The sequence below is a fragment of the Castor canadensis genome, chromosome 9, assembly GCF_047511655.1.
Source record: "Castor canadensis chromosome 9, mCasCan1.hap1v2, whole genome shotgun sequence".
In the NCBI taxonomy this organism is placed as follows: domain Eukaryota; kingdom Metazoa; phylum Chordata; class Mammalia; order Rodentia; family Castoridae; genus Castor; species Castor canadensis.
Genome location: NC_133394.1, coordinates 40,014,958 through 40,041,899, shown reverse-complemented (window position 1 = coordinate 40,041,899; position 26,942 = coordinate 40,014,958). Strand labels below are relative to the sequence as shown.

Below are 26,942 nucleotides of genomic sequence, written 5' to 3'. Positions count from 1 at the left end.
TCCCTGAAATTAAGTCTCTCATGTTTTTCAGGGAAGAACATAGAAAATACCTACCTAGGGCATTTTGAGAGAGGAACATACCATGGTGGTTATACCATAACCATAGCTTTTATAATGAGAGGACCATTTCTTCTGATGATGTGTCATAAATGATATGGTCAATGGCCAGATGCTGGTGGCTCAGGCCTGTAATTCTAGCTACTTAGGAGGCAGAGATAAGGAGGATTGCAGTTCGAAACCAGCCCAGGAAAAACCTTATCTCAAAAAATCCCATCACAAAAAAAGGGATGATGAATTGACTCTAGGTGTAGTAGGCCCTCAGTTCAAACCCACAAAAAAAGAAAAGAAGAAGAAGAAAAAGATATGGTCAATGAATGAGAGCAATTATACACTGGGGAGAGGTCAATGATAAAAGAGAAAAGATTACTTCTAAAAAGAGTAGAAATTTTCTTCAGGTTCTTGTCAAATTAACTAATTAAGAATTACGTTGCTTGAAGTAGTCCATCCTTGGGATTATCTTCTTTCCATCTCTCTGGGTTAAATCTGACTTTTGCTTCCAGTAGGAGCTTGGATCACCTCTTCTGTACAATTTTTCCTGACACAACTACCATCTCATTAGGGCACATTTAGCACAGTCTCCTGATAGAGGTCCTCTCTCCTCTTAAATCCCAGCTTCCTGAAGGCAAAGAACAAGATGTATTATGCTTAAATTTCCCCACTGCTGTGCCTAGCAGGTAGGAGGGACATGGCACAACTGAGTTGACATCCCCGTCTGGGTTTGTACTAGTTCCAGACACCAGGTGGCAGCAGTACAGCCTTCTGAGCAGAGGAGGACATTAGCAGCCAGCCTCTGCTAATTCACAAAAACACAGTACACTTCTCTCTTCCTCCTTCCCCACATTTGTGCCATCCACTCTTGAATATTAATTCAAGATTTATGAGAGTCTCTTCTTTGCAACTCTGTATGTCATTTTCTGAAAAAAGATGGTTGATATTTTGAAATTTAATAATTCCCATTCCCCACTTACTTCCCACTAACACATACATTTGGAAACACATGGTTTATTTGCTATTAACATAATAGGTCACTCACAGGTAATGAATAAAGCATGTTCTTTGGTGGAGAGGAGCATTCCTTATTCCTCCTGTTTCCATCTGGTGAGGTTTTAGCTAGAAAGAAACCCTTCAGTCTTTATTGCAACCCTTTCTTATCCCTCCCAATGAGACAGAGAAGAATCGATTGATCTGATAGGTAGAGGTCACTGAGCATGTTTATTTCAGCCTTTCCCTCTTTCTCTCTTTCTGGAACCATCCAAGGTCCCTGGCCTTGGGATCTACTCCATGCTACATGCTCCTGACAGAAAGGGAAGTCTGCAGGCTGCATGCATTGTTTATTCCACATGAGTGTATCCAACAATGGTGAGGTGTTAGGGAGGTGATGTGGTTGCATCTTCAGACCAGATTTTGGTTAGCAAGAAAGTTAGACACTTTGATCTCCATCTGACTGATTCCTCGGTCTATACTTATAAAGGAATATAAGATGCTTATTTCGGCTCCCCCCCCAAAACGCCAGCAAAACTGCATTTTACTTTAAATTTCAATTAAAAAAGAAATTTGCTCTTTTTTTCATATTGAGAATGTTCTGTTATTTTAGTCAACATTTAAATTGATAAATGAATTCTTTTTTTGCAGGTAACATCTTTATATTTAATATAAACACATTTATAATCAAGTTTGAATTTCCATGTATTTCCCTCCACTGTTTAAAAATTACACTCAATAAATACAGGGAATTAACTCAGTTTGGGAGAAGGCCATGTTCCAAATAAGGAAGACAAAGCAGAAGGGGTACATAAGGAATTATTCATAGCTAATGAGCATGAACCATCCTTTTTTCCCCCAATTTTTAATGAAAATATACCCTATTAGAGTGTATTCTTAGTGAAATTTAACATGAATGCCTCAAGCATTATTTCGGTCAGTGATCAGTTTTCTCCAAGTAGAGCATGCGCTGTTATCTAATAGTTTAGGAATTACCTTTTGAAAAATTCATCAATATTATAAATCAAGAAGGTAAGGAAAATATTGTCTGAAAGCAATCAACTGCCCAAGGATGACCAAATAGGAAGTTTTCACTAAACTTAAGAGTTTTAGGGTCATCATAAAAAATATTTAAATAAACCTGGAATGGTGTCAACCTCCCGAATCACATACTAATACTAAAGTCTAAAGTTTTGGTATATAAAATTTTAAGATTAGAAACTAGAATTCTTGCTTATAATCATTAGCCGCTTTATTAAATGCTGATACTAACTAATATTTTAAAAGTAGTCCCCCCAAAATTACTCTATTTTGTAGCAAATAATTGGCCTCAAAATCAGTGGGCATAAGTAATTATAATCTTTTCAAGAAAATAACTTGATGTGGGCCCCACATCCCATTGGCCTCCAGGAAATTTTCATTCCTTTCAAAAGTGGTCTGTCACACTTTCAACATTTGGTTAACCAGTTGGAACAAAGCACGCTAATTGACCTCGTTGAATAAAATGCTCAGAAGTATTTTGCTTTTTTGCCTAGCCAATTCTTACAGTTTTATATATAACTCTATTTCTTAATGAGGCCTTGGCCAACCAATTATTTCAAGGTCTTAGAGTGGTCTTTAATATTTTCGAACTAAACCTTGACATTTTTAGTTGCTAATCAGTTGCAGCTGATGGGAAATTTCAGAAGAGTTAATGGGATGAGCCAATGATATATACATTTTATATTTTAATTCCCCAAATTCTCCTTTTTCATCCTCAATTTACCAAAATCTTTAACCAATGTTAAATCAGAATTTAAATATGGCATGATTTTTACCCTATTCTTCACTCCTTTCCTGATACCTTTTGTTCGTTTGTTTTTGTTTCTAAGACAGGGTCTCTCTATAGAGTAGCACAAGCTGGCTTAGAACTGGATATCCTCCTGACTTTGCTTCCATGTGCTGGTACTACAAGTGTGCACTACCACACTGGGTGTTCCCACCATCTTTTGAGGAGCAGAAAATCTCATAAATAAAGAACATTTGTGTACAATAAGCTTCCTCTTATCTCAACATTCTTCCTTTTCACCCAGGATTTTCTTTGATTTTTATTCATTTATTTATTTGTTGGATCTCATATGTATAGAATTGGAATTGCCACAATCCATTGTTCATGACATATTCTCGTTGTTGATGTACTCATGACTTGGCTTTATGTGGTAATTTTCTTTATTATTTATTACAGACACAATTACCCATAATTCTATCAAACACAACAAACAATGGTCCCTGTCCTCTAAGATAAATTCCAGGATTATATTCTAGTGAGAGCAGAGAAATTAAAGGATAAATATATTTTAAGCAAATTCAGTATGTTCAAAACTCATAAATACTATGAAACATAGATATATATACACAAAGCAGAGTAGGATAAAGGTAATAAGAAATACCATACATGGGAGAGACAAGTTGCAGAATTAAATGAAGTGGCCAATCTAGGCTTTATTTTAATCCCAGCAAGCAGAAGACACAGGCAGGAGGATCTCCAGTTTGAGGTCAGCCTGGACTACAAGCTAGTTGGAAGCTAGTCTAGGCTATATAGCAAGACCCTGTCTCAAATAAATAACTAAATAAACAAACAACAGTGTGATTTAGGAAAAGCATTGAAGAAGGTGAAAGCTTTAGCTAGATATCTGGGAGAAGAATTTCCATGTAAAGGGATATCCAAAGCAAAGCTACCAAGGTGAAATCTCTAAGCATATGTGAAAAACAGCAAATACACCAAAAATGCAGGAGAGTGAACAAACAGTAAGACACTAAGCAGACAAGGAATGGACGGTCCTAGCTCTACAACCATTGCAGAGATTTCAGCTCTCACCCTGAGTAAAGAGTAAATTCCTATCTCAGAAATTTAAGTAGAAGAGTTCCATGAAAAATGATCCAGGTTTTAAAAGGCTCATTCTGGCTGATTTGTTGACAACAGACTCCAAGAAGCTAGGAATGAAAGGAGATTGAATTAAAGGTTACAAAGACTCCTTTAAGATGGTGAGAAATGAACTAAGAAATGAGAGCTAGGAAGATTTCCTGGAAGAATGAATGTAGAATGTGAAAGAACAAATATAGTTAAACATGATTTTCTAGCTGTCATGAGCAACTGTAAAGATGGGTGTTACCTGAATGGAATTGTGAACAGGATCGGGAATAGACGAGAAAAACCAGTGTTAACCCTATGAATCTGAGAAGTGTTCCACATCCAAGTGAGGATATTGCTGGACACATGAATGTTAAGTCTTAAAAGACAGCTGGCCCCAGAGGTAGAGTCATAGAGGAGTGATTAACACATAACATAGATGATGTGTGTAGATAAAGAAAATATAATATTCAAAACTTAAGAAGTCAGAAGGAAGAGGATCTAGCCAAATGACAGAAAGAACAACTAGCAAGATGGAAGGAAAACTAAGTGTGTGCATATCCTGTATATCTAGTGAAGAAAATTTATTAAGGAAGAATGATCAAATCTGTCAAAGATGCTGACAGGTCAAGTAAGGTGAGGACTGAAAATTGGCCATCAGAGGCCATTGGTGATCACAAGTAGAGTCTTTGTTTTGTTACATTCTAAACTTAGTGCTTAGCAATTGATTTCCCAAAGAAGAGATTATCAAAGTGTTTCCATTCTACTGCTCACTGTAACCTCCTAAGAATTACTCAGGAAAAGAATCAAAATCAAAGTCTATATCAATTTTTGATATTTATACCAGATCACCACTTTAAGATTAGGTAATGGGATATTATTTTAAAGTACATTTAAGAGTTTCTCTGGTAGGCATTGTGGTATATACCTATAATCCCAGAACTCAGGAGGCTGAAGCACGTGGATTGTGAGTTTGGGACCAGCCTGAAATATATAGCAACATCTCTCAAAAACAAAAAAAGAATTTTCTGAGGATGTCATCTTCCATTATTTACATTCTCTAGTGCCCTGGCAATTTCAAATGTCAACTAATTCTATGAATGTACAATTCAAAATAATAGATTAGAAAAGAAGAAACTATTAATTCTATTAAGGTAGAATTCTGAGATTGTTGGCATAGCTAAAACAAAAGCAAGTTCCAGTGATTAATTATAAAAATGTTAGTATCCATGATGACAGAGTTTACAGCAATGAAGCACATTTCATCTGAAAATAAGAGAACTATTTGCAAACTCAAATTTAAAAACCATAAATGTCCATCAAGTAGAGAATTGGTTATATTGTGGGCCGTAAAAGAAGGGTAACTGCATCCCTCAAAGCTAAAAGATTTCCAACATGTCCTCGGTGAAAAGGCTTGCTGCAATGACATACCCACATTATACCAATACAAAATTAGAGAGAAAGTCCAAGAGCACACCCACAGGAATATTCAGCAAAATACAAATGGTCTCTTCATAGGGATGGCAATCCAAAAGATTATTTCACTCTCTGTACTTTGCTGTATTTGTTACTTTGAATGAAAAAGACATCAAGAATATAACAAATTTATCACAATTGTGTAGTGTTAATGAACAGTTTCAGCTATCATCACAGGACACAGACTTAGAATGCTAAACATTAGTCTTAATTCTGTAAGACTTTTCTCATTGCAAAAAAAGATCATAAGCTGAGTACTGGTGGTTCACTCATATAATCCTAGATATTCAGCAGGCTGAGATCAGGAGGATCCAGGTTCAAGGCCAGTCCTGGCAAACAGTTTGAAAGAACCTTTCTCAAAAACAAGGCAGAGTAGCTCAAGTGATAGAGCATCTGCCTAGCAGGCCCTGAGTTCAAACCACAGTAACACTGAATCAAAATGATAATAAAAACTGATTGAATCAGGGTGTGGCAAACTAACTGAATCTGTAAGTGAAAACAACTTTGGGAAAGTGATGTCAATAATTGCAAAGCTTCTAAAAAATCATAGATAAAAGTCTGCTTCTTTTCAGAAAAAAAAATCAGAACTCCAGAGACTTTCAGTTCCAAAAGCCAAATTCTGTCCTCAGTTATGTGTGTGCAATTAGTTGTGTGTGCATAACTAGGAGTAGAATTTGGCCCATAATGTTTGGAATAATCTGGAAATTCTTACAATCTGGAAAAAATTAAAATCTCTTTGATAAAATAAATTATGAAGTGATCCAATTCAAATGAGCTTTGATGTGTAAGGAAATAGTGTTTTCACTTATGTGAGAAAGTTAAAAAAAATTTAATTTACCCCAGTCTAGAACAGACAACCCTTAAGGGTAAAAGGGAGGAGAATGTCTGGACTGATCTTTCCTAAGGGTCCCAGAGACCATGTCTATAAGAAATGGAATTTTGTACCCATCCATTAATTAATGTTTCACCAAAAAAAGAAGGAAGAACAAGGAAAAGGGACATGTCTGACTGAACTGAAACTCCCCATGAGATTCACAGCAGAGACTTCTCTGTGCATATGGTCTACTTTATGTGTCTCCAAATAGCTCTGTCCTGCTCACCCTACCCACCATGAGAGTGAGCTCTTTTGTAAATAGATCCTTTGCAAAGTCATCTATCAAGTGTAAAATCAGCCCAAACAAAGTGAGCTTTTTTTCAGCTTTTGTTTCTGGATCAATTTTCCTTTCCTATGTCACCTAAACAGGACCACCAGAATTTTGCCTCCCATGATTTCTGAAACCACCTTCAATTTTTCATTTTAAAAAGGAAATAGGGCAAATGCAGCAATGTGGTTGGACTTGGATCACATGACAAGGGGAGAGCACATACGGGAGATATAGGAATAGGTAGAAAACCCAAAACATGAAAGTGTTTGATGTCCCCACTCCAGAGAAGCTAATACAGAAACCTTAAAATGACAGGTTATCATGAGCAGGGGATCAGGAACAAATGTAAAGACCAGTTAGAGTTGAATCAACATAGGTCGTAACACATGGGCACATGAAAGCAATAGTAGGACTCTCTCTGTATAGCTATCCTTAACTCAACTAGCAAAAATGCTTTGTCTTTCTTATTATGCTTATGTCTTCTCTTCAACAAAATCAGTGATAAAGACAGAACACAGAACGGGACCTGCCTGGAACTGAAGGGAGGAAGGGGAAGGGTGGAGAAATGACCCAAACAACGTATGCACATGTGAATAAATAAACAAAAAAAATAGAATAAAGGAAGAGGTCAGAAAAAAAACATAAAAAATAAAAAGGAAATTGAAAAAAAGTGAAACTCTATAACTAGTTCACTATCACAATCTAAACTTTTTCTTTTAATGCTGCATTTTAAATTTTGACATATCCTTTTCATCCTTGCCATGTCACTGGACAAGGTGACATCAGATAGAAATAACAGAAACCACAATCTCTCTCCCTGGTTTCTACCTGTAAAAAAATTAGCTGTGCACTATGCATAAGGTTCATTCTCCTTATGCGTTCTCCTGGCTGTGTGTGCTGAATGATTTATCAACCCACAAAGTACAATCTGTTTCTCTTTTATGGTCCTTTCAATGCAAAAAACAAAAAAAATTGGCATTGCTTCTCCCTGCCCCCCAGAGACTCATCTAGATTATAACTACACTACTCTCAGGATCAAACCACTTGTAAAGAAGTAGAGTCCTTTGCATTTGGAGCTAGAAACTTTGAAAACAACCTTAAGCTATCCTCCTCAAAACATTAAAATGAACAATTTTGTGTGCTTTTCAGGCATCTTTACAAGTTCTTGTGAAAGGATAAAAGTGGCCAGTTTTCATTTTATATGTTCATTATTTTTAAATCAGCATGCCTGTGACTGAATACATGGTATAGTCATAAAAATCACATAAGAAAACACAAGGTCTTTTAAATGGTCTTTATTATTTGGTCTGTACACAAAGACAGGTATTCCACAATTAAACATGAATGTGCTCTCTGCCTCCTTCTTAAATGAGCAGAATTAACATCTTTGGTCAAAGTCCATGTTGTTGACCATCCCCCTTCCACCAAAAGAAATCACAAAACCTGTATTCAGCTTACATTTTTTACAAGAGGGTAATCTATTTTGTCAGACTCTAAGTACTTCTTAATGTAGTTATCCCCCTTAACTCGCCTTCCCTCTTGGAAGGTAAGCTCCTAGTTTCATAAAGGATTGGCTTCCTAGGGGTGCCACAGATGACGCCAACAACCTGGGGCCCTCAACAAGAGGAATGTTATTTTCTCACACTTGTAGAGACTCAAAATCCAACATTAAGGTAGCAGCAAGGTAAATGTCTGTTTCATTAGCCTTTAAGTGGCTGCCCTGATGCTCCCCTCCACATGGTTGTCCCTCTGTGCTCATGTCCCTGCCATCTCTTTTCTTTTATGAAAATCTTATAGGATTGTAGCCCCATCCTAAATGGCCTCATTTAAACTTAACTCCTCCTTTAAAGACTTTATCTTCGAAAACATTTACATTCTGAGATTAAATGTTCAAATTTCAACATACGAATTTGGGAAAAGGGGATAAAACTCACCCCATGACCCATAGTTTAACTTCCTTACATCCACATCACCCATAATCCACCCTAAGAATTGTAGCCAGGCAAACATCTGGTTAGGTACATCCTAGAGAACATTACATTTTAAAAAAGTATGCAAGAATTTATATGTTTTTAATTAATAATACTTTTAAAATGCTATTTGGCATCAATGATATATGTATATATTTCTTGTCTTGAGTGGTATATTAAATTAATAGTTGACAAACTAAATAATTATAAAATAATTAATGAAATAATTACTTGATTTCATTAATTTATCAATAACATGGAAATTTTCAAGTTGCAACACTCCACCATGCCTGTGGTTATAATTTGGTTTTTTTAATAAAATTTTTATTAGGATACATTCATTATATGGGGGGATTCATAGTGACAATTCTGATTAGACTTAAATTGTACATTATTTACATTGCACCCATCATCTCTCCCCTTCAACCCCCTCCCTGCCCTACTTAAAGCAATTGCAAGAAGTTTCTTAGTTCTATTTCATATGGATACATGAAGTCCATCAACCATATACCATCACCTTAATCTCCTTCATTCACCCTCTCCACTCCCACTGGTACCCCCAATGCACACACTGAACCTATTTTATAGTCTTGTTTTTCATTGTTAATATTTGAGAATGATAGCACATTAGTAGTATTACATAACATAAGATGTGAAGGTAGAGGATACAAGGATATGCATCGAAAGCTGTTGAAAAATGGGGATGGGAGGTAAAGGTGGTAAGGGAGAGTAATGGAAGGGGTCAAATAGACCAAAGTAATGTATACCCACAGTGGGCACACATTGAGACACACCTTTGAACATCAACTCAAATATTAATAATGAAAAATAGGACTGTAATTTGATTCTTTAAACAAAATGAACTTCTTATAATTCTATCACCATAAAGGTTTATTTACTATAAATTCACCTCTAATAATTTTTTAATCACGAGTAGGTTTTGTCTGGGATAAAAAAAATTCTCTACAATATTAGAAATGATGAAATCAGTGATTTAGTAATTCACAGATTATATCTCTACCAATTCCCCCAAGGAACTCTTGAGTGTACCACTGGCCTGACACAGGGGCATTCCCAAAGACCTGTTGTCAGCTCTGTTCCTGGGGTCACTTTGCTGCCTTCTCCTGATGATCTCACCCATTCCAGCAGTCTTACTCTCCCTTGTCTTCCTCAGCACCCAAACCTACATTTCCAGTTGCCTACAGAATTTCTTTGCAGTGTTGCAGACATCTCTCATGGAAAGCATCTTATCCTAACAATCTGACTACCATATACATGTAAAGAACAGGATCTGCAGAATCAGAGTGATCTGGGTTCCACCTGGTGCCCACACTTGCTAGTCCCTGACCTTGGATATGTTACTTCAGCTCTCTGAGTTTGGGTTAATCAATCAATCACGTAAAATCTGACTCCCTTGTAGGATAACTGAGATAAATTAAAGCGCATCTACTCAGCAGGCGCTCAGTTAGATTGCATAAAACTAAGAAGAGGAAGGAAGAGAAAAAGAAAGCAAGGAAGGAAGGAGGGAATGATGGAGGGTAGGAAGGGCAAAAAAAAGAAAGGAAGGAAAAGGAGAGCCAGGCATGATGGTACACACCAATAATCCAAACATTCAGGAGACTGAGGCAAGAAGACCCAGAATTTGAGGCCAGCCTCAGCTTCATGATGAGTTCAAGGCCAGCCTGAGCAACATATTGGGATCTTGATTTTAATAAACAAATGAATAAGTAAATGGGGATATGGAAAGAAGGAAAGAAAAGAAACATACATATATTCACACACAATACACACTACCTTCATTAAGGAAAATGTCATTCTCTCTATTCCTGTATTTAAAATTCAGTCAAATTCTGAATCTCTTTTTCAGCTTTCATAGTCAACAACTAAATTTTGTTGATTTTTTCTAAAATGCACCCCAATACATCTCCTTTCTATGTTACCACCTCAGTTCACACTTCTAATGCTCATCTGGCCCCCTGCTTGCTCTCATTTTTCTCCTACATTTTTTCCTCCAACCTTCCCTCATTATTCTTAGCCCAGACTGCAGGTTTTTCTTCATAACTACTCCTATCTTTTTATCTATTTTGAATCTAAGTATAACAATTAAAATCTTCCATGTTTCTTTTTTGCATAGAAGAGCAACAAGTACATTTGCTTGCATCCTACTTTATCCAATCATTCCATTAAATCTCCAAAAAAGCATCCTAATCTTCAGCCATAAAAGACTTGTCATTCACAAGACCATACTGCAGAAGTGACCATCATCCTCTGCACCTGAATTCCTACTTCCTTATTTCTACTTTCCAAAATTTTGCCCACTCTTCTGTTGTGAGAGCAATCCATCATCCAACTCAGCGTTCTCCTTCATGTGCTCAACTGACAAACAAGAGATGCAGTGCTCAGTTCAATGCATGTTTAGTCAACCCACATGTAGACAATGTGTAAATCTTGGTTTTATTATTGGTGGGTACTTTTAGGTTGGAGAATGCAGCTTGACCTAACCAGAATTGGGCTTTCATTTTAACTCTCTTCCTCCAAATCTGAGATCAAGACTGGTCCTTCAGAGGACAGTTAGGGCTACAAAGAACCAACACTTATCCAGAATCGCTCCACACCCGTCAGGCTTCTTGAACTGAGACTCCAGAGATATGGGCTTTCTGTTATGGCTCTGGAAAGCAGGTCCTGGGTCTCTTACCCTGAACCTACCCTTCAGAAGAACATAGAGGAAAATGCACATTTTCCCAAGGCAAGCAGATAATAAGAGGAGCAGAAAAGTGTACACAGGTGAAGCAAGTCTAAATTCCCTCTTCCCAGTTTCACCAATTAAGTAGGTCTTCTTGAGGGACTAGGAAAAGATGCACCAGTAGAAGAAAGGGAGGAAGCTTCATTTTTTTCATTACTTATTGAGGGATCACATTTTCTGTCTCTTGAGTCTGGGCAGCAACACTAGCAAAAAGAAAATATGGTCCTGCTTATGTCAATCTTCAAGTATGAAACTTCAAAATAGGAATAAATGAAAGACAAATTGCCCTGTTATGGAAAAGTTGATGAAGCTAGGCATAAAGAAATGAATGAAAATAAAAGTACTGAAATGCAAGGATCAGGTAAGAGAAGGAAAACTGGAAAAAGTTGATTAGCCAAGATGGGAGTAGGAAAGAATAACAACAAAACCTCTGGGAACTTTGGTTTTTTAATTATTAAAGCTTGTGTGTTCAAAAATTAAATATAAAAGTTTGTGTATGTTTAAATACATGTGCATTCTTTTCTCTGTGGTGGGTAACATAATAAGGGCAAATTTGTTTGTTATTTAGTTGCATTGTTTGAATTTTCTGAAAAGACTGCTTGACAGGAACAAAAAGGTCTTGAGTTTTTTCCTAATATAATATAAATGTACAACTATAAGATTCAGTTTGGTTTTATTACTTACAGTACGATAGTGTCATGGTATAATTGTGGTGAAGAAAAAACAAAACTATCTGACAACAGACACTTGAATTTTCTGTTTAGATAAAAACATATACACACACATCTTCTTAGGACCAAAATTTTTCATATTCATTTTTATTTTCTTAGAAAATATGGAAAGATTCCATCCAATCATTTATAATTTATCTCGATATTTTCACACTATAAATTTTACATTAAAAATAGATTTGATTGTATTTTTGGTATGCAAATGATCTAAATTATACCTTCTTTCTTTTTCTTTTCTTTTTTTTTTTGGTGGTGATGGTGACTGAGCACAGGGCCTTGAGCATACTAGGCTCTACCACGATGCTGACTCCCCAGCCTCCAGATCATACCTGTGAAATGGGACTTTGATTTTGACATGTTCTAAAAACTAGCCATGTCAAAAAAAGCTTCAAAGTTATGCTCAAATTACCTCAAATATTGAATTTTCCTATAAAACTATCATAAAACTCAAAACAAAAGGAACACTCCAAATTCTGAAAGTAGGGAAAATGAAAAAAGCACATTAAATCACATCTTGGTGACATTTATTGAGATTTATTTTTTTCATTATTCAAAAAATGCTTGATAACTCCCATGTGTCGGCACAGTTTTAGGTTTTTTCAAAGTAATGAACCAAAAAGATAAAAACTGTAGTTCTGAAGGAGCTTATATTTTAGGGGGGTTGACAGATTACAAACAAGATACACAAACTATACAGTGTCTTACTGAATGCTAAGCATAAACATAAAGCCGGGAAAGGAATATGAACCATTTCAGAGGAGAGAGAGAGAACCGCTATGTTAAAGTGATCAACCTCAAATATCAATCTAGTGAATCACCAGTTTCTGGGCTGCATAGCCCTGATTCCAGAATAACCAAGCCTTATAGCAGATCTTTATGCATTTGTCTCAGGTCTGGAGGAAGTGAAAGGGAGCCTTGGAACATGAGTTCATCACTGTCAAGTCTCCCTCCTTCAGAAGAAGTACTGATTAAACTTAACCAAGAAGGAAATAGGGAATGAGTTGGCACCAACCTCTGGGGAATTAGATCAGCTCTCCATTTTACAAATGACCAAACAGACTGTTATGGGTTTAAAATAAATTCACCGGGCTGCACTACTGACAAATAGATTTTTAAAATGTGGTATTTATACACAAAGGAATTTTACTCAGTCACAAAGCATGAAAATTTGTCATTTGCAGGTAAATGGATGTAATTGGATAACATCTTAAGTGAAGTTAGTCAGGCTCAGAAGGCCAAAAGCTGCATGTTCTCCCTCATATGCAAATTATAGACCTACAACAACTGCAGCAAAATTATGGGACATGGGCCATAGTAAGGGAAGGCCATGCATGGAAGGATAGGGTAAGGGAAGGAAACCAAAAACTTGAATGGTTATTTGGTTGATGTGCTCACTGTACAGGAATGAATACAGAAATTTTAAACAGGATGGGGCCACCATGGGAAGGGGACTAGGAAAGAGTAAAGAGGACTGGTTGAGATGAACTAATTGGGGTTGTATTACATACATGCATGGAAACAACACAAGTAACCTCCCTGTGTATCTATCTTTATCTCAAACTAGCAAAAATGCCATATTTCTCTAATTATGTTTTGTTTTTCTTCTACAAAATCAGAGAAGAGGAGGGCGCAACAGGTTCTGGGGGCGGAGTTGGCACTGGTTGGAGGGGAGAGGTGGTGGGGAAAAGGGGTTGGAGGGTGAACATGGTGCAAATAATGTATACACATGTATGTAAATACAAAATTGATACCTGTGGAAACTGTTCCAGGAATAGGGGGAGGGAGGATGAAAGAGAGGAGTGGATATTTGATACATTGTAAATGCTACAATGTACCACCACCCAGAACAACAACAATAATAAAAATTTTTTAAAGAACTATTCACTGGGCTGGGGGTGTAGTTCAGATGGTAGAGCAGATGACTAGCAAGAGATAAGCCTTGAGTTCAAACCCCAGTACCACAAGTTAAAAACAAAACAGATTCACCAAATTTAGTTAGTGGCAGATTAAGCACTAAAAAGTGCTATTCAAAGTTAGTTCTCTGACAGCTTCTATTTCATAAACTTTGTTTTATTATTCTCAAAAGAGAAATACAGAATTTTTAAAGACACATTTAGAAACTTTTATAGCATTTCAACAGACAAGTTTTATATCTATTTCACCTAAAACTAAAAAAAAATGGAGATTGTATTTTTGTTTTCATATTTTATTTTTTAGTAATTAAATTTTCTGAATTTATTAAAATAATCATGATGGGACAGTTTGAAAAGTCAAAAAAAATGATACCTTGACTTACTAATTCCAGAAATGATGACGCCATTACAAGTGCCATGTGTGTACGAGGCGCAGTATGCAGAATAGTCTTGTCCTCGTGGAATTACAGTGGGGAGAGATGGTAAATAAACAAACAAGATCTGGGAAGGAAATAATGCAGTGTTTTACATTAAGACTCTCTAACTCCCAGTTGTGGGAGACTGGAACAAAACTGTAGCTCATGTGTCTTACCACTACCAGCATAGGCTCAGTTGTGGAAGCAGCAGTTGGGAACACTTGGGACTGTAATTCTTTCAAGTAGGCACTGCTGTCTGTCTGCAGGAACAAGGATCTGGAAGGTTAATACTTGGGCGTCTTTCCTAATGCCACCTTTAATCTTGATATATTGGATATATTCTAAAATGTGGGAAAGGGATATACACTCTGCAAATGATTTCTGTACTTCTACTTTAGACTGCAAAAATAAAATCATTTGCGAATTTTTATCAGACTTATCATTGACAATAACTTAAAATATATTTTTTAATTTTTGCTGCAATCTTGACTTTAGAGTCCCTCACATTAGATAGCATAGTCAATAATTAGAATAGACAAGTACTTTAAGTATACTTTTTAAAAAGACTGTTTGGAAGTCTGTAAGTAATTTTAACCTTGACTCTACCTTAAGTTTGTGAATACTTTTAGCATAGGCGGTAATATTTATTTTGATTTATTATCCTTGTTATTACTTTTTAGTTGCTGGATTATACACATAGGAATGATAAAAAAGTTGAAATAAAAGAGATGGAGAAGAGATGCGTACAATATTTTGAGAGATTTTTGAAATGATCATCCAGTAATCTCTTCCATGAAGACTATACTCACCTAGCAGTAATAATCAGTTTTAATTAATATCATCTAGAAAAATAGCAGACTTGTTGAAGGAGGGCTTTAAGTTGAAATGTAAAAAGTAGGAGAAAACAAAAAGTGCAACTGTTAAATTGAATGGGCGAGGCAACAATAAAGACAGGTATGTCAATATTTCTGAGGGCAAAGTAGTAAGAAAAGCAGTCAGGAGGCCAGCCAAAGTGGGACACACTAGTAATTCCAGACTCAGGAGGCTGAGGCAGGAAGATTACAAGTTTGAGGCCAGTTTTTACATAGAAAACAAAACAAAACAAAACGATCAGGAATACTTTTGGCTTGTTTGTCTATACAACTGCAGTTAAAGGATAAAGCAAACAGATCTCAAAGATGCAAAAGAGAACCTCTAGTCTTCTGGAGATGTTTCCTTCCTTTAATGGATTGTCTGATGAATTTGCAGCTTGAATTGAAATTTCATCTCTTGAAACTTAGTAAAGCAGTAAGAAAAAGATTCTATGCATAGGGCCCAATCATTTAGAAAGGAAAACACAGTTATTCCTCAGCTCTACGACCTTCAAAGGGAAGCTATTGGGTGAACAAAGTACTAATAGTAAGAACCCTCCTCAGCTTGTCTCAAGTTTCTTTTCCAGGCTCATGGTCCACTATTTTCCTACAAAAAGTAGAATGGGAAGGCTAAAGAGGGGCATTTATCTAAGGGCAATTCTAAGCCAACCACTGTATTATGTTATTCCATTTTATCCTAGAAACCTTTAAAACATAGAATTAAGGTAAGCTAGAATTAGGGAAAGTTTGGGACTCAGAAAAATATTGCATTTCAGATTGACCAGGCTCTGGCTCAGGAACTGTTTTCACCTAGCCCAAGAATCACCCATGCCCCAACCCACTCATTAATTATTGGATGGGAATCACCTGGTTCCAACCTTCTCATAGGTCAGCATAAGTTTTAAAAGCACCTGGAGAAGGGAAGCATGCTCTCTGCCTCCAGATTCCACCTCAGCCCCACCATGCTCCCTTTTGTATTTCCCTTCCCTGACTTTTAATAAACCCCATTAACACGCATGTGTCCTGCCATGGATTTTTCCTGGTGGAATACAAAGAATTTGGAAGTCTTCTGATCAGAAACTCCACCCCACTGCAAAGATATGGCAAAGCCAGCCAGGAGAAAGGGAGAGCCCCTAGACTCTATTCCTACTCTCTTTTCTTCTCTTCCTTCTGTTTCTCTAAAATCACAGCCAAAGGATGGGCCAAGCTGCCCTTGGGAAATGTAGCTGGAAGACACAGGGGTCCCTAGGACCCAACACTCCCCCCATGGCTTAGAGTTCCTGGAGAATGCGCATACAAAGATTCCCACATCCCAGCTTCCCTCTGGGGCAAGTTGCCTTAAAACCACAATACTCTGACCTTCTCCTCCCCCCTTTTTCCTTTAATTCCTCCTACCTCCTCCTCACAGTCCAGTAGCATTTTTCCCAAACTTTATTAAGAAAAGAACCACTGCCAACAGAGTGGTGGTCCCCATCTCTTAGTCTTGTACTGGAGAGTTGGGGGAATACACATGACCAAAGGTAATGGATCTGAGTGACTGAGATAAATAGGAGGGGTCATTTTGTCCCCTGGGGTGATTTACAGGATTTGGGTCACTGTCTTGTTAAGAGAGACATCGAGTAATCTACTAGTTCCTGTGCTAATGGATGGAGAATTTCTGTTAAAAATTCCTAACCTCCTAGGTTTGGGTCTTTGTTTTGTTAAATTCACTTGTATAAACCTCCCTGCTTCAGTGCTTCAGACATAGTTGTTGTGTTGGATGTGGATCACTCTTGGGTAGAAAGTGAATTAAGTTTAGGGTAGTGGCTAACTTTAGAACATCCTGTAATAGCCTCTTGGTCTGACTACCTAATCTTTAAAATAGAGATTAGTGAAGCTGGAAAGTTGAATTAAAGTGATTTCTTCCTCTCTTCCTCTTGTGGCCGCCACTTATGCCTACCTGCTACCTATCAGAGGGACCGGGGAGCTTAACAGCACCAGGCACAAGGAAGAGACAAGAGCCCCCTTGTGCCATGCCCTGAGTCTCTGGTCCCCCCTCACAGTGTCAGTCTGGGAACATCAGCTTAGTGACCAAGTGCCTACTGCCACTGACTGGCTGGGGGCTGCCTGCCACTTGCAGCACCTGGGGATGGCTGGAAGGGCTTGGAGGATGGGAGGTTTGTGGAGCCAGAGGTGAGGCAGCCAACAGTCCAGGCACTGCCAGCAGCAGCGCCCATGCACCCATGCCCCAGGTCTCTAGCCCCACCTCTCAGACCTCTCAGTCTGCAGCAGCTGTCAGAATCCACATGGCCTAGCAGGCTGAAGGGAGCAACACAGACAAAAAGTGGCACCAGTGCCAGACAAGCTCCAAGACCCACCACCCACCAGGGATCCATGGCCACCACTCCACTACTGGCACTGTGAGTGCCCAGGGAAGCTAAAGCTACCAGTTCTGGTGGCCATGGCCCAGGATCTCAGGCTGCCATGTGTCCACAGCTTTCATCCTCTTCCTCCTCTGTCCTGCTCTCTTGCCTATCTACCCACCATGCCACTGTTTGCCCTGGGCACCTGGTCTCAACTCTCACCTGCACTTTCCTTGTCTCCATGGCCTGCAGGAGTCACTGAAGTGCTCACCCCAAGGTCAAATTCCCCTGTCCCAGGGACATAAGCCCCAGGTCCACCAGCAAGCAGCTGGCACCCTTCACTGATGGGATTAATGGGATCATTTGCCAGTTCAAAAGATAGTTTATAAGTCTCTTTTTTTTTTTAGGGAAGCTAACAAGACCTTGCAGAATGGCTCAAGTGGTAGAACATCTGTCTAGAAAGTATAAGGCTGTGAGTTAAAATCCCACCATAGTTGTTTTTTTTTTTTTTCAATTATTTGGTCTCTTCATTAGGATGATAGTTGGGTTAGCATTTAGGATCAGCATTTAGGAACCCTCATGTAAGGGTGTAAGGGACTGGCCCTTTGGAGACCGGTAGGAAGTCAGGGTACCCCACAATTCATTCACACAGAGACATTGATGAGAGTCCTTAGGCCAAGCCAGGTTAGAAGGACCTGCAACTGAGACTTTCTTGGTCTAAGAGGGATGCCTTGAGGATCTTGGAAAGCTCTTGTCTCTCACAAAGAGCAATTTTCCTCCTTCTCTTTCCCTCTCTCTCTCCACCAGACAGCATAGGGAATTCCATTCAGGAGCCTCATGCAGAGATGCAGGGGTATCCCTTAGGAGACCAGCTCTATCTCTTAAAGGGTGGGTTTTCCCCATTTCCTTTCCCTCTCTCTCTCTTTCTCTCCACCAGTCATCATAGGGGAAGCCAACATAGTCACTTGGCTGTATCCTTACATACTGGTAATACTTTGATCCTAATAATCTAAAAAAGATGACTAACTTATATGAGCGTTAACACCTGACTCTCAGAAGGAGATGTCTTTTATTCCTACAGATTGCTCTTTTGAGCTGGTATACTGCAAGTAACATGTCTTTGTGTTCCATTTGAGAGACCCTTTGGAGAGACCAGGTGGTCACAGGAAATGCTGCCATCATGATGAAGCCACACCCTAGGGATAGGAAAACTCATGGGTGATGCCATCTTGCCATCCTCTGGGAAAATTACAACTAACTTGTGGTTCAAATTCTCTAAATTAGGAGATTCCAAGATGGCAACTAGAGGGAGGAAGCAGAAAGTGTGCTTCCTAAACTAAAATCTTGGAGAGACGCTGGAGATACATCTTGCAGGAAAAACCACCAAGAAGAAGTAAAACTCTGACTCCTCCACACCCGCAGCCGTGCATAGCATCCCCACTCCACAGTAAACAGAGAAACCAGGAGGGCTTCTACGCCACCAGACACCAGCTCCTATCAGCTCAAGAGAAGCAGAGCACCAGGTGAGCTAAGCAGCACGAGGTACTCCCATAAACAACACTGGGCCAGATCAGCATAGCCCCCTGACAGACTGACCCCCACCCAGGGAAAAAGAGGAATAAAACCGAATAAACAACAAAAAAAAGACACGTAGCAAAGAGGACAGGGCACCCTGAGCTCTGAAGAGTGGGGGAGGGGCAATCCTTCATGGAACTGTAAATAAAAAAGCCACCTGAGAAGTCAGGAGAGGCAGCCCCCGCCCAGCAACCTTGGATCAGGAAAGCTTGTAACAGTATCGTGAGGAGGGTTCCACTGGAGAATGGGGAAAGGACACTTCCCACACAATCTGTAAATAAACAAGCTGGCCAGAGAAGGCAGGTTCAGCACCACCTCCCCCAGTGTGCTTGCAGAAGGGAAGGCTTGTAACAGCAGCCATGGTGCCCAGGAGAACTCTAAATAAACAAAGCCTGCAGGGCTAGGTGAGTGCTAAGCTCACCTCTGAGATCTGCACAAATAAAGCCTCCAGCAACAGCAGGCTGACAGCAGTGGGCAGGTGAGCCACAGCCTCAGATACACATTCACAAAGCTGTCTCCAGACTCTTTTTTTTTTTTTCTTTTTTTCTCTTCCTTTGATGAGACAATGGCAGAACTAGAAGGATTCAAATTCCATTTGAACTTGGGATTTTTGTTTTGTTTTTTGTTTTTTTGTTTGTTTTCTCTGTTTGTCTGTTTGTTTTGGTTTTTGAGTTTTTTTTTTTTCCCCTTTGATGAGACAATGTCCAAACTACTTCCGAACACTACCTCCAGGATTGGTGGCAGAGGGACTAACACCAAAATTATTAAGACTGAAACTTTTTTGCCTTTGAACTTGGGGATTTTTTTTTTTAATCCTCTCTCTGTCTCTCTAATACCTATTTAGCTTACCATTGATTAGTACACTATCTCTCCCTGTTTATTTCTTTGGCACTGGTTTTTTTGTTATTGTTTGTTTGTTTATTTGTTTTTTCAATTGTTTGTTTTTCCCTTTTTATTTACCTTCTTTACTTTCCCTCTCCTCTTACCCTTCCATTCTAGATATCACCATTGTTATTATTACAAGCCAGACAATACTGAATTACACACAGTACAGGGACAGTAACAATAGCAAGGGCAATGATGGGAAGATGAAAAAAAGAGGGAAACCCATTTTTCCCCAGTAATAAATTAGTACAGGAACCAGAGGGAAATGAAGAAAACAGATACTCAGATCCAGACTCCAACAAAACGAAGATAAACTATGCCAAAGAACCCAACAAAGCCCACAAGAACACTCTGAAAGAAAAATCCTGCAAGTAATCAATGGGAATTTTATAGAGATGATACTGGATATGGTCAACAAAAATGTACAGGAGACACTCAAGAAATTCCAAGACAACAAAAATAGAGAATTTGAGAAAGCACAAGAAGAAATAAAAGAAACCATAGAAGCACTGCATAAACACCAACGTGAAACAAAGAACATGATTAATAAAGAGATAAATGAACTCAAGATGAAAATAGACATTAAAAGGAAGTGACTCAGGATATGGAAAACATCAGAAAAAAGAATGAAACAGAATTGCAAAACAAAATGGAAGGCCAGTCCAGCAGAATAGAACAAACAGAAGACAGAATCTCAGAACTTGAAGATGAAATGGTAATTAAAGGAAAAACTGAAGAACTATTAGTTAAACAACTCAAGACCTGTGAAAAGAAAATGCAAGAACTCACTGACTCCATCAAAAGACCAAACCTGAGAATCATGGGCATTGAAGAAGGAGAAGAGGTGCAAGCAAAGGGAATGCGTAATATATTCAACAAAATAATTACAGAAAATTTCCCAAATCTACAGAAATCTATGCCCATACAGGTGCAAGAGGCCTCCAGAACACCAAATAGTCCTGACCAAAATAGAACTACCCCACGGCATATTATCATTAAAACAACAAGTACAGAGACTCGAGAATGAATATTGAAGGCTGTAAGAGAGTAAAAACAAATAATATACAAAGGTAAACCCATCAAAATCACAGCAGACTTCTCAACAGAAACATTAAAAGCAAGAAGAGCTTGGGGTGAGGTCTTCCGGGCACTGAATGAAAATAACTTCAATCCCAGGATACTCTACCCAGAAAAACTATCATTCAAAATAGATGGAACAATAAAAGTCTTCCATAATAAGCAGAAACTAAAACAATATGTGACCACAAAACCACCACTACAAAAGATTCTTCAAGGGACTCTGCACACAGAAAGTAAAACCCAACATAAACATGAAAGGGCAGGCAGCACCAAACTATAGGAAAAGAAAAAGCAAGAAAGTAGAGAGTAACCTCACGTTAGGTACACACAATCAAACCTTCAAACAACTAAGACAACTAAATGATAGGAATCACCACATACCTATCAGTACTAACACTTAATGTTAATGGACTTAATTCCCCCATCAAAAGGCACCATTTGATGAAGGAAGATCCAACAATTTGTTGCTTACAGGAGACCTATCTCACCAATAGAAATAAGCATAGGCTTAGAATGAAAGGCTGGAAGAAGATTTACCAAGCCAATGGCCCCCAAAAACAGGTAGGAGTAGCAATATTTATCTCTGACAAAGTAGACTTCAAACCCACATTGATCAAACGAGATAAAGAAGGACATTCCATACTAATAAAAGGGGAACTAGACCAAAAGGAAAAAAAATTATCAACCTTTATGCACCCAATATCAATGCACCCAATTTCATCAAACATACCCTGAAGGACCTAAAAGCATATATTAACTCCAACACAGTGGTCATGGGAGACTTTAACACCCCACTATCATTGATAGATAGGTCAACCAAACAAAAAATCAATAAAGAAATCCTAGACCTAAAATATAATACATCAAATGGACCTAGTTGATGTCTACAGAACATTACATCCAAATTCTACACAATATACATTCTTCTCAGCAGCCCACAGAACTGTCTCCAAAATAGATCATATCCTAGGGCACAAAGCAAGCATCAGCAAATATGAGAAAATAGAAATTATACCATGAATTCTATCTGATCACAATGTAATAAAACTAGAATTCAACAACAAAAATAATAACAAAAAATGTGCAAACAGCTGGAAACTGAATAACTCATTGTTTAATGAACAATGGGTCATTGATGAAATAAAAGAGGAAATTAAAAAGTTCCTGGAAGTCAATGAAAATGAAAACACAACCTACTGGAAACTATGGGACACAGGAAAGGCAGTCCTGAGAAGAAAGTTTATAGCCATGAGTGCATATATTAAAAAGACTGAAAGATCTCAAATCAATGACCTAATGATTCATTTCAAACCCCTAGAAAAACAAGAACAAGCAAATCCCAAAACAAATAGAAGGAGAGAAATAATAAAAATAAGAGCTGAAGTCCATGAAATAGAAACCAAAAAAAAAAAATACACAGAATTAATGAAACAAAAAGTTGGTTCTTTGAAAAAATAAACAAGATCAATAGACCCCTGGTAAACCTGACCAAAATGAAGAGAGAAAAAACCCAAATTAATAAAATCAGGAATGCAAAAGGGGAGATAACAACAAACACCATGGAAGTCCAGGAAATCATCAAAGACTACTTTGAGAACCTATATTCCAATAAATTTGAAAATCTTAAAGAAAGGGACAGATTTCTAGATTCTTATAATCATCCAAAACAGAACCAAGAGGATATTGATTACCTGAATATAGCTGTAACACAAAATGAAATGAAGCAGCAATCAAGAGTCTCCCTAAAAAGAAAAGTCCAGGACCTGATGGATTCTCTGCTGAATTCTATCAGACCTTTAAAGAAGAACTGATACCAACCCTCCTTAAACTATTCCACAAAATAGAAAGGGAAGGAAAACTGCCAAACACATTTTATAAACCCAGTATTACCCTTATCCCAAAACCAGGCAAAGAGACCTCCAAAAAGGAGAACTATAGGCCAATCTCCTTAATGAACATTAATGCAAAAATCCTCAATAAAATAATGGCAAACTGAATTCAACAACACATCAAAAAGATCATTCACCATGAACAAGTAGGCTTCATCCCAGGAATGCAGGGGTGGTTCAACATACGAAAATCAATAAACATAATAAACCACATTAACAGAAGCAAAGACAAAAACCACTTGATCATCTCAATAGATGCAGAAAAAGCCTTTGATAAGATCCAACACCATTTCATGATAAAAGCTCTAAGAAAACTAGGAATAGAAGGAAAGTACCTCAACATTATAAAAGCTATATATGACAAACCTACAGCCAGCATTATAATTAATGGTGAAAAACTGAAACCATTCCCTCTAAAATCAGGAACTAGACAATGATGCCCACTATCTCCACTCCGTTTCAACATAGTACTGGAATTCCAGCCAGAGCAAATAGGCAAGAAGAAGGAATGAAAGGAATACAAATAGGTAAAGAAACTGTCAAAATATCCCTATTTGCAGATTACATGATCCTATACCTTAAAGACCCAAAAAACTCTACTCAAAAGCTCCTAGACACCATCAACAGCTATAGCAAGGTACCAAGATTTAAAATCAACGTAGAAAAATCATTAGCATTTCTATATACTAATAATGAATAAACTGAGAAAGAAATAATGAAAATAATTCCATTTACAATAGCCTCAAAAAAAATCAAATATCTAGATGTAAACTTAACAAAGGATGTGAATGACCTCTACAAGGAAAACTATAAACTTCTGAAGAAAGAGATTGAGGAAGACTATAGAAAGTGGAGAGATCTCCCATGCTCATGGATTGGTAGAATCAATATAGTAAAAATGTCTATACTCCCAAAAGTAATCTACATGTTTAATGCAATTCCCATCAAAATTCCAATGACATTCATCAAAGAGATTGAAAAATCTACCATTAAATTTATATGGAAACACAAGAGGCCACAAATTGCCTAGGCAATACTCAGTAAAAAGAACAACGCTGGAGGTATCACAATACCCAACTTCAAACTATATTACAAAGTAATAGCAATAAAAACAGCATGGTACTGGCACAAAAACAGACATGAAGACCAGTAGAACAGAATAGAGGACCTGGATATGAACTCACACAACTATAACCAACTTATCTTTGACAAAGGGGCTAAAAATATATGATGGAGAAAAGACAGCCTCTTCAACAAAAATTGCTGGGAAAACTGGTTAGCAGTCTGCAAAAAACTGAAACTAGATCCATGTTTATCACCCTGTACCAATATTAACTTAAAATGGATCAAGGATCTTAATATCAGACCCCAAACTCTAAAGTTGGTACAGGAAAGAGTAGGAAATACTTTGGAACTAATAGGTACAGGCAAGAACTTTCTCAATGGAACCCCAGCAGCTCAGCAACTAAGAGTTAGCGTAGATAAACGGGACTTCATAAAACTAAAAAGCTTCTGCTCAACAAAAGAAATGGTCTCTAAACTGAAGAGACCACCCTCAGAGTGGGAGAAAATATTTACCAGCTACACATCAGACAAAGGACTGATAACCAGAATATATAGGGAACTCAAAAAACTAAATTCTCCCAAAATTAATGAACCAACAAAGAAATGGGCAAGTGAACTAAACAGAACTTTCTCAAAAGAAGAAATTCAAATGGCCAAAAAAACACATGAAAAAATGCTCACCATCCCTAGCAATAAAGGAAATGTAAATTAAAACCACACTAAGATTCCAACTCACCCCTGTTAGAATAGCCACCATTAGCAACACACTAATAACAGGTGTTGGAGAGGATGCGGGGGTGGGGAGGAAAAGGAACCCTCTTACACTGCTGGTAGGAATGTAAATTAGTACAGCCACTCTGGAAAAAAATTTGGAGGCTTCTTATAAATCTAAACATAGATCTACCATATGATCCAGCAATTCCACTCTTGATGATATACCCAAAAAAATGTGACACAGGTTACTCCAGAGGCACCTGCACACCCATGTTTATTGCAGCACTATTCACAATAGCCAAGTTATGGAAACAGCCAAGATGCCCCACTACTGACGAATGGATTAAGAAAATGTGGTATTTATACACAATGGAATTTTATGCAGCCATGAAGAAGAATGTAATATTATCATTCACATGTAAATGGATGGAACTGGAAAACATTATTCTGAGTGAGGTTAGCCTGGCCCAAAAGTCCATAAATCATATGTTCTCCCTCATATGTGGACATTAGATCAAGGGCAAACACAACAAGGGGATTGGACTTTGATCACATGATAAAGGGAGAGCACACAAGGGAGGTATGAGGATAGGTAAGACACCCAAAAACCTAGATGGCATTTGTTGCCCTCAACACAGAAAAACTAATGCAGATACTTTAAAGCGAAAGAGGCCAATAGGAGAAGGGGACCAGGAACTAGAGAAAAGGTTAGTTTGAGAAGAATTAATATAGAAGGTAATACACATGTGCAGGAAAGCAATGCAAGTCAACTCCCTGTATAGCTATCCTTATCTCAACTAGCAAAAACCCTTTTTCCTTCCTATTATTGCTTATACTCTCTCTTCAACAAAATTAGACATAAGGGCAAAATAGTTTCTGCCTGGAAGGGAGGAGGTGGGGGGGATTGGGAGGGGTTAGGGTGGTTAAGGGAGGGGGTGGGGGGTTGGGGGGAGAAATGACCCAAACATTATATGTACATATGAATAAAAAAATTTCTCTAAATTAATATAGGTTTTATACATGTTTATTTTAATGCATTAAACTGTTAAGGATTGGATGAAGAATAGGGTATTTGTGTTAAAGATCCATTATAAACTATTTTAGAATCTGGCTAGCTAACTTACTAAAAATAATAACAAAAATGATTGGTTTAACAGCTCACTCTGAATTAATGTGATTGCTTTGGGCATTATTGTATGCTTTTAGTCTGTCTCCTACCAATTGTTGTTATTTAATTTTTATTTATTATTTTTTGAGTTCACACATGTGCACTTAAATTGACATTTTTTGGCATGCCTAGGTCAAAACATCTGTGTGTGTGTGTGTGTGTGTGTGTGTGTGTGTGTGTCATTAGGGTAATTCTTAACTACTCTTGTACATTTAACTTGTAAAACTGTTGTTTTGGAAAGTTATCTATAATTCTAATCCCAACCAGGTCTAACTATCCTCTGCCTTAGGAGTAAAAATTTATGGACAGTAATCTCAATCTATTTATTCTATCATGAATATAATTTACATTTAATTCTTTCATAATTAGGTTTATTGACCCATGTGTTCTTTTTTAAATTGCTATTATAAAAAAGATAGTTTAATTTACTTTTCTTTCTGAGTCTTCTAAGATATAAGGTTGCTAAGAGTTTTATTAAAAACAGTGTTATCTAACTTCAGGTTTTTACAAAGGTTGTTTCAAGACACAAATTAAGGTCTTAAAGCTTGTAAGTTTATGTGTAATTGGGTTGGATATGGTTTAAAGTTTTCCTAGAGAGTTTTCTGAGGTCAAAATTTAAAGTACTAATATGTATTTTAAAATGGGTCTCTGTTTTACTAAAATAACTGTCAGGAATTTTTGGTGCTATAGGCTGATTCAAAATTTTACCAAAACCAAACAGAAGTTCACCCTCCAGATGGGATGATGACACCTTAAGTTTTTATTGGGGTCTACTAAAAGGTGATCAATCCTAGAACATTAAATTATGTGTGTCACTAACAGACTTAGCCTGTTATTCTTAGGCTGCACGAAGTTCAACAATAACCCTGCTGTGTGTCCTGGGACATTCTGTTAGTTAACTTCAGCAGTTGAGGGTGAGATTTCTATTGATATCCAAGCCATGACTCTGGCATTAGGTTTCCTAACTTTATGCTTACCCCCTTATCTCTGTTTCTGTATCGAATCATTTGAGACATTAATATTGTTGGTTTATTATTATCTCTTTAGA

At 37.6% G+C, this 26,942-nt stretch overlaps 1 pseudogene; it reads right to left on the bottom strand.

Annotated features, from left to right (window-relative positions):
- The window catches only part of LOC109679187 (suppressor of cytokine signaling 6-like), a 74,505-nt pseudogene extending 56,954 nt beyond the window's left edge, over positions 1-17,551 (bottom strand).
- Positions 17,552-26,942: the final 9,391 nt, after the last annotated feature.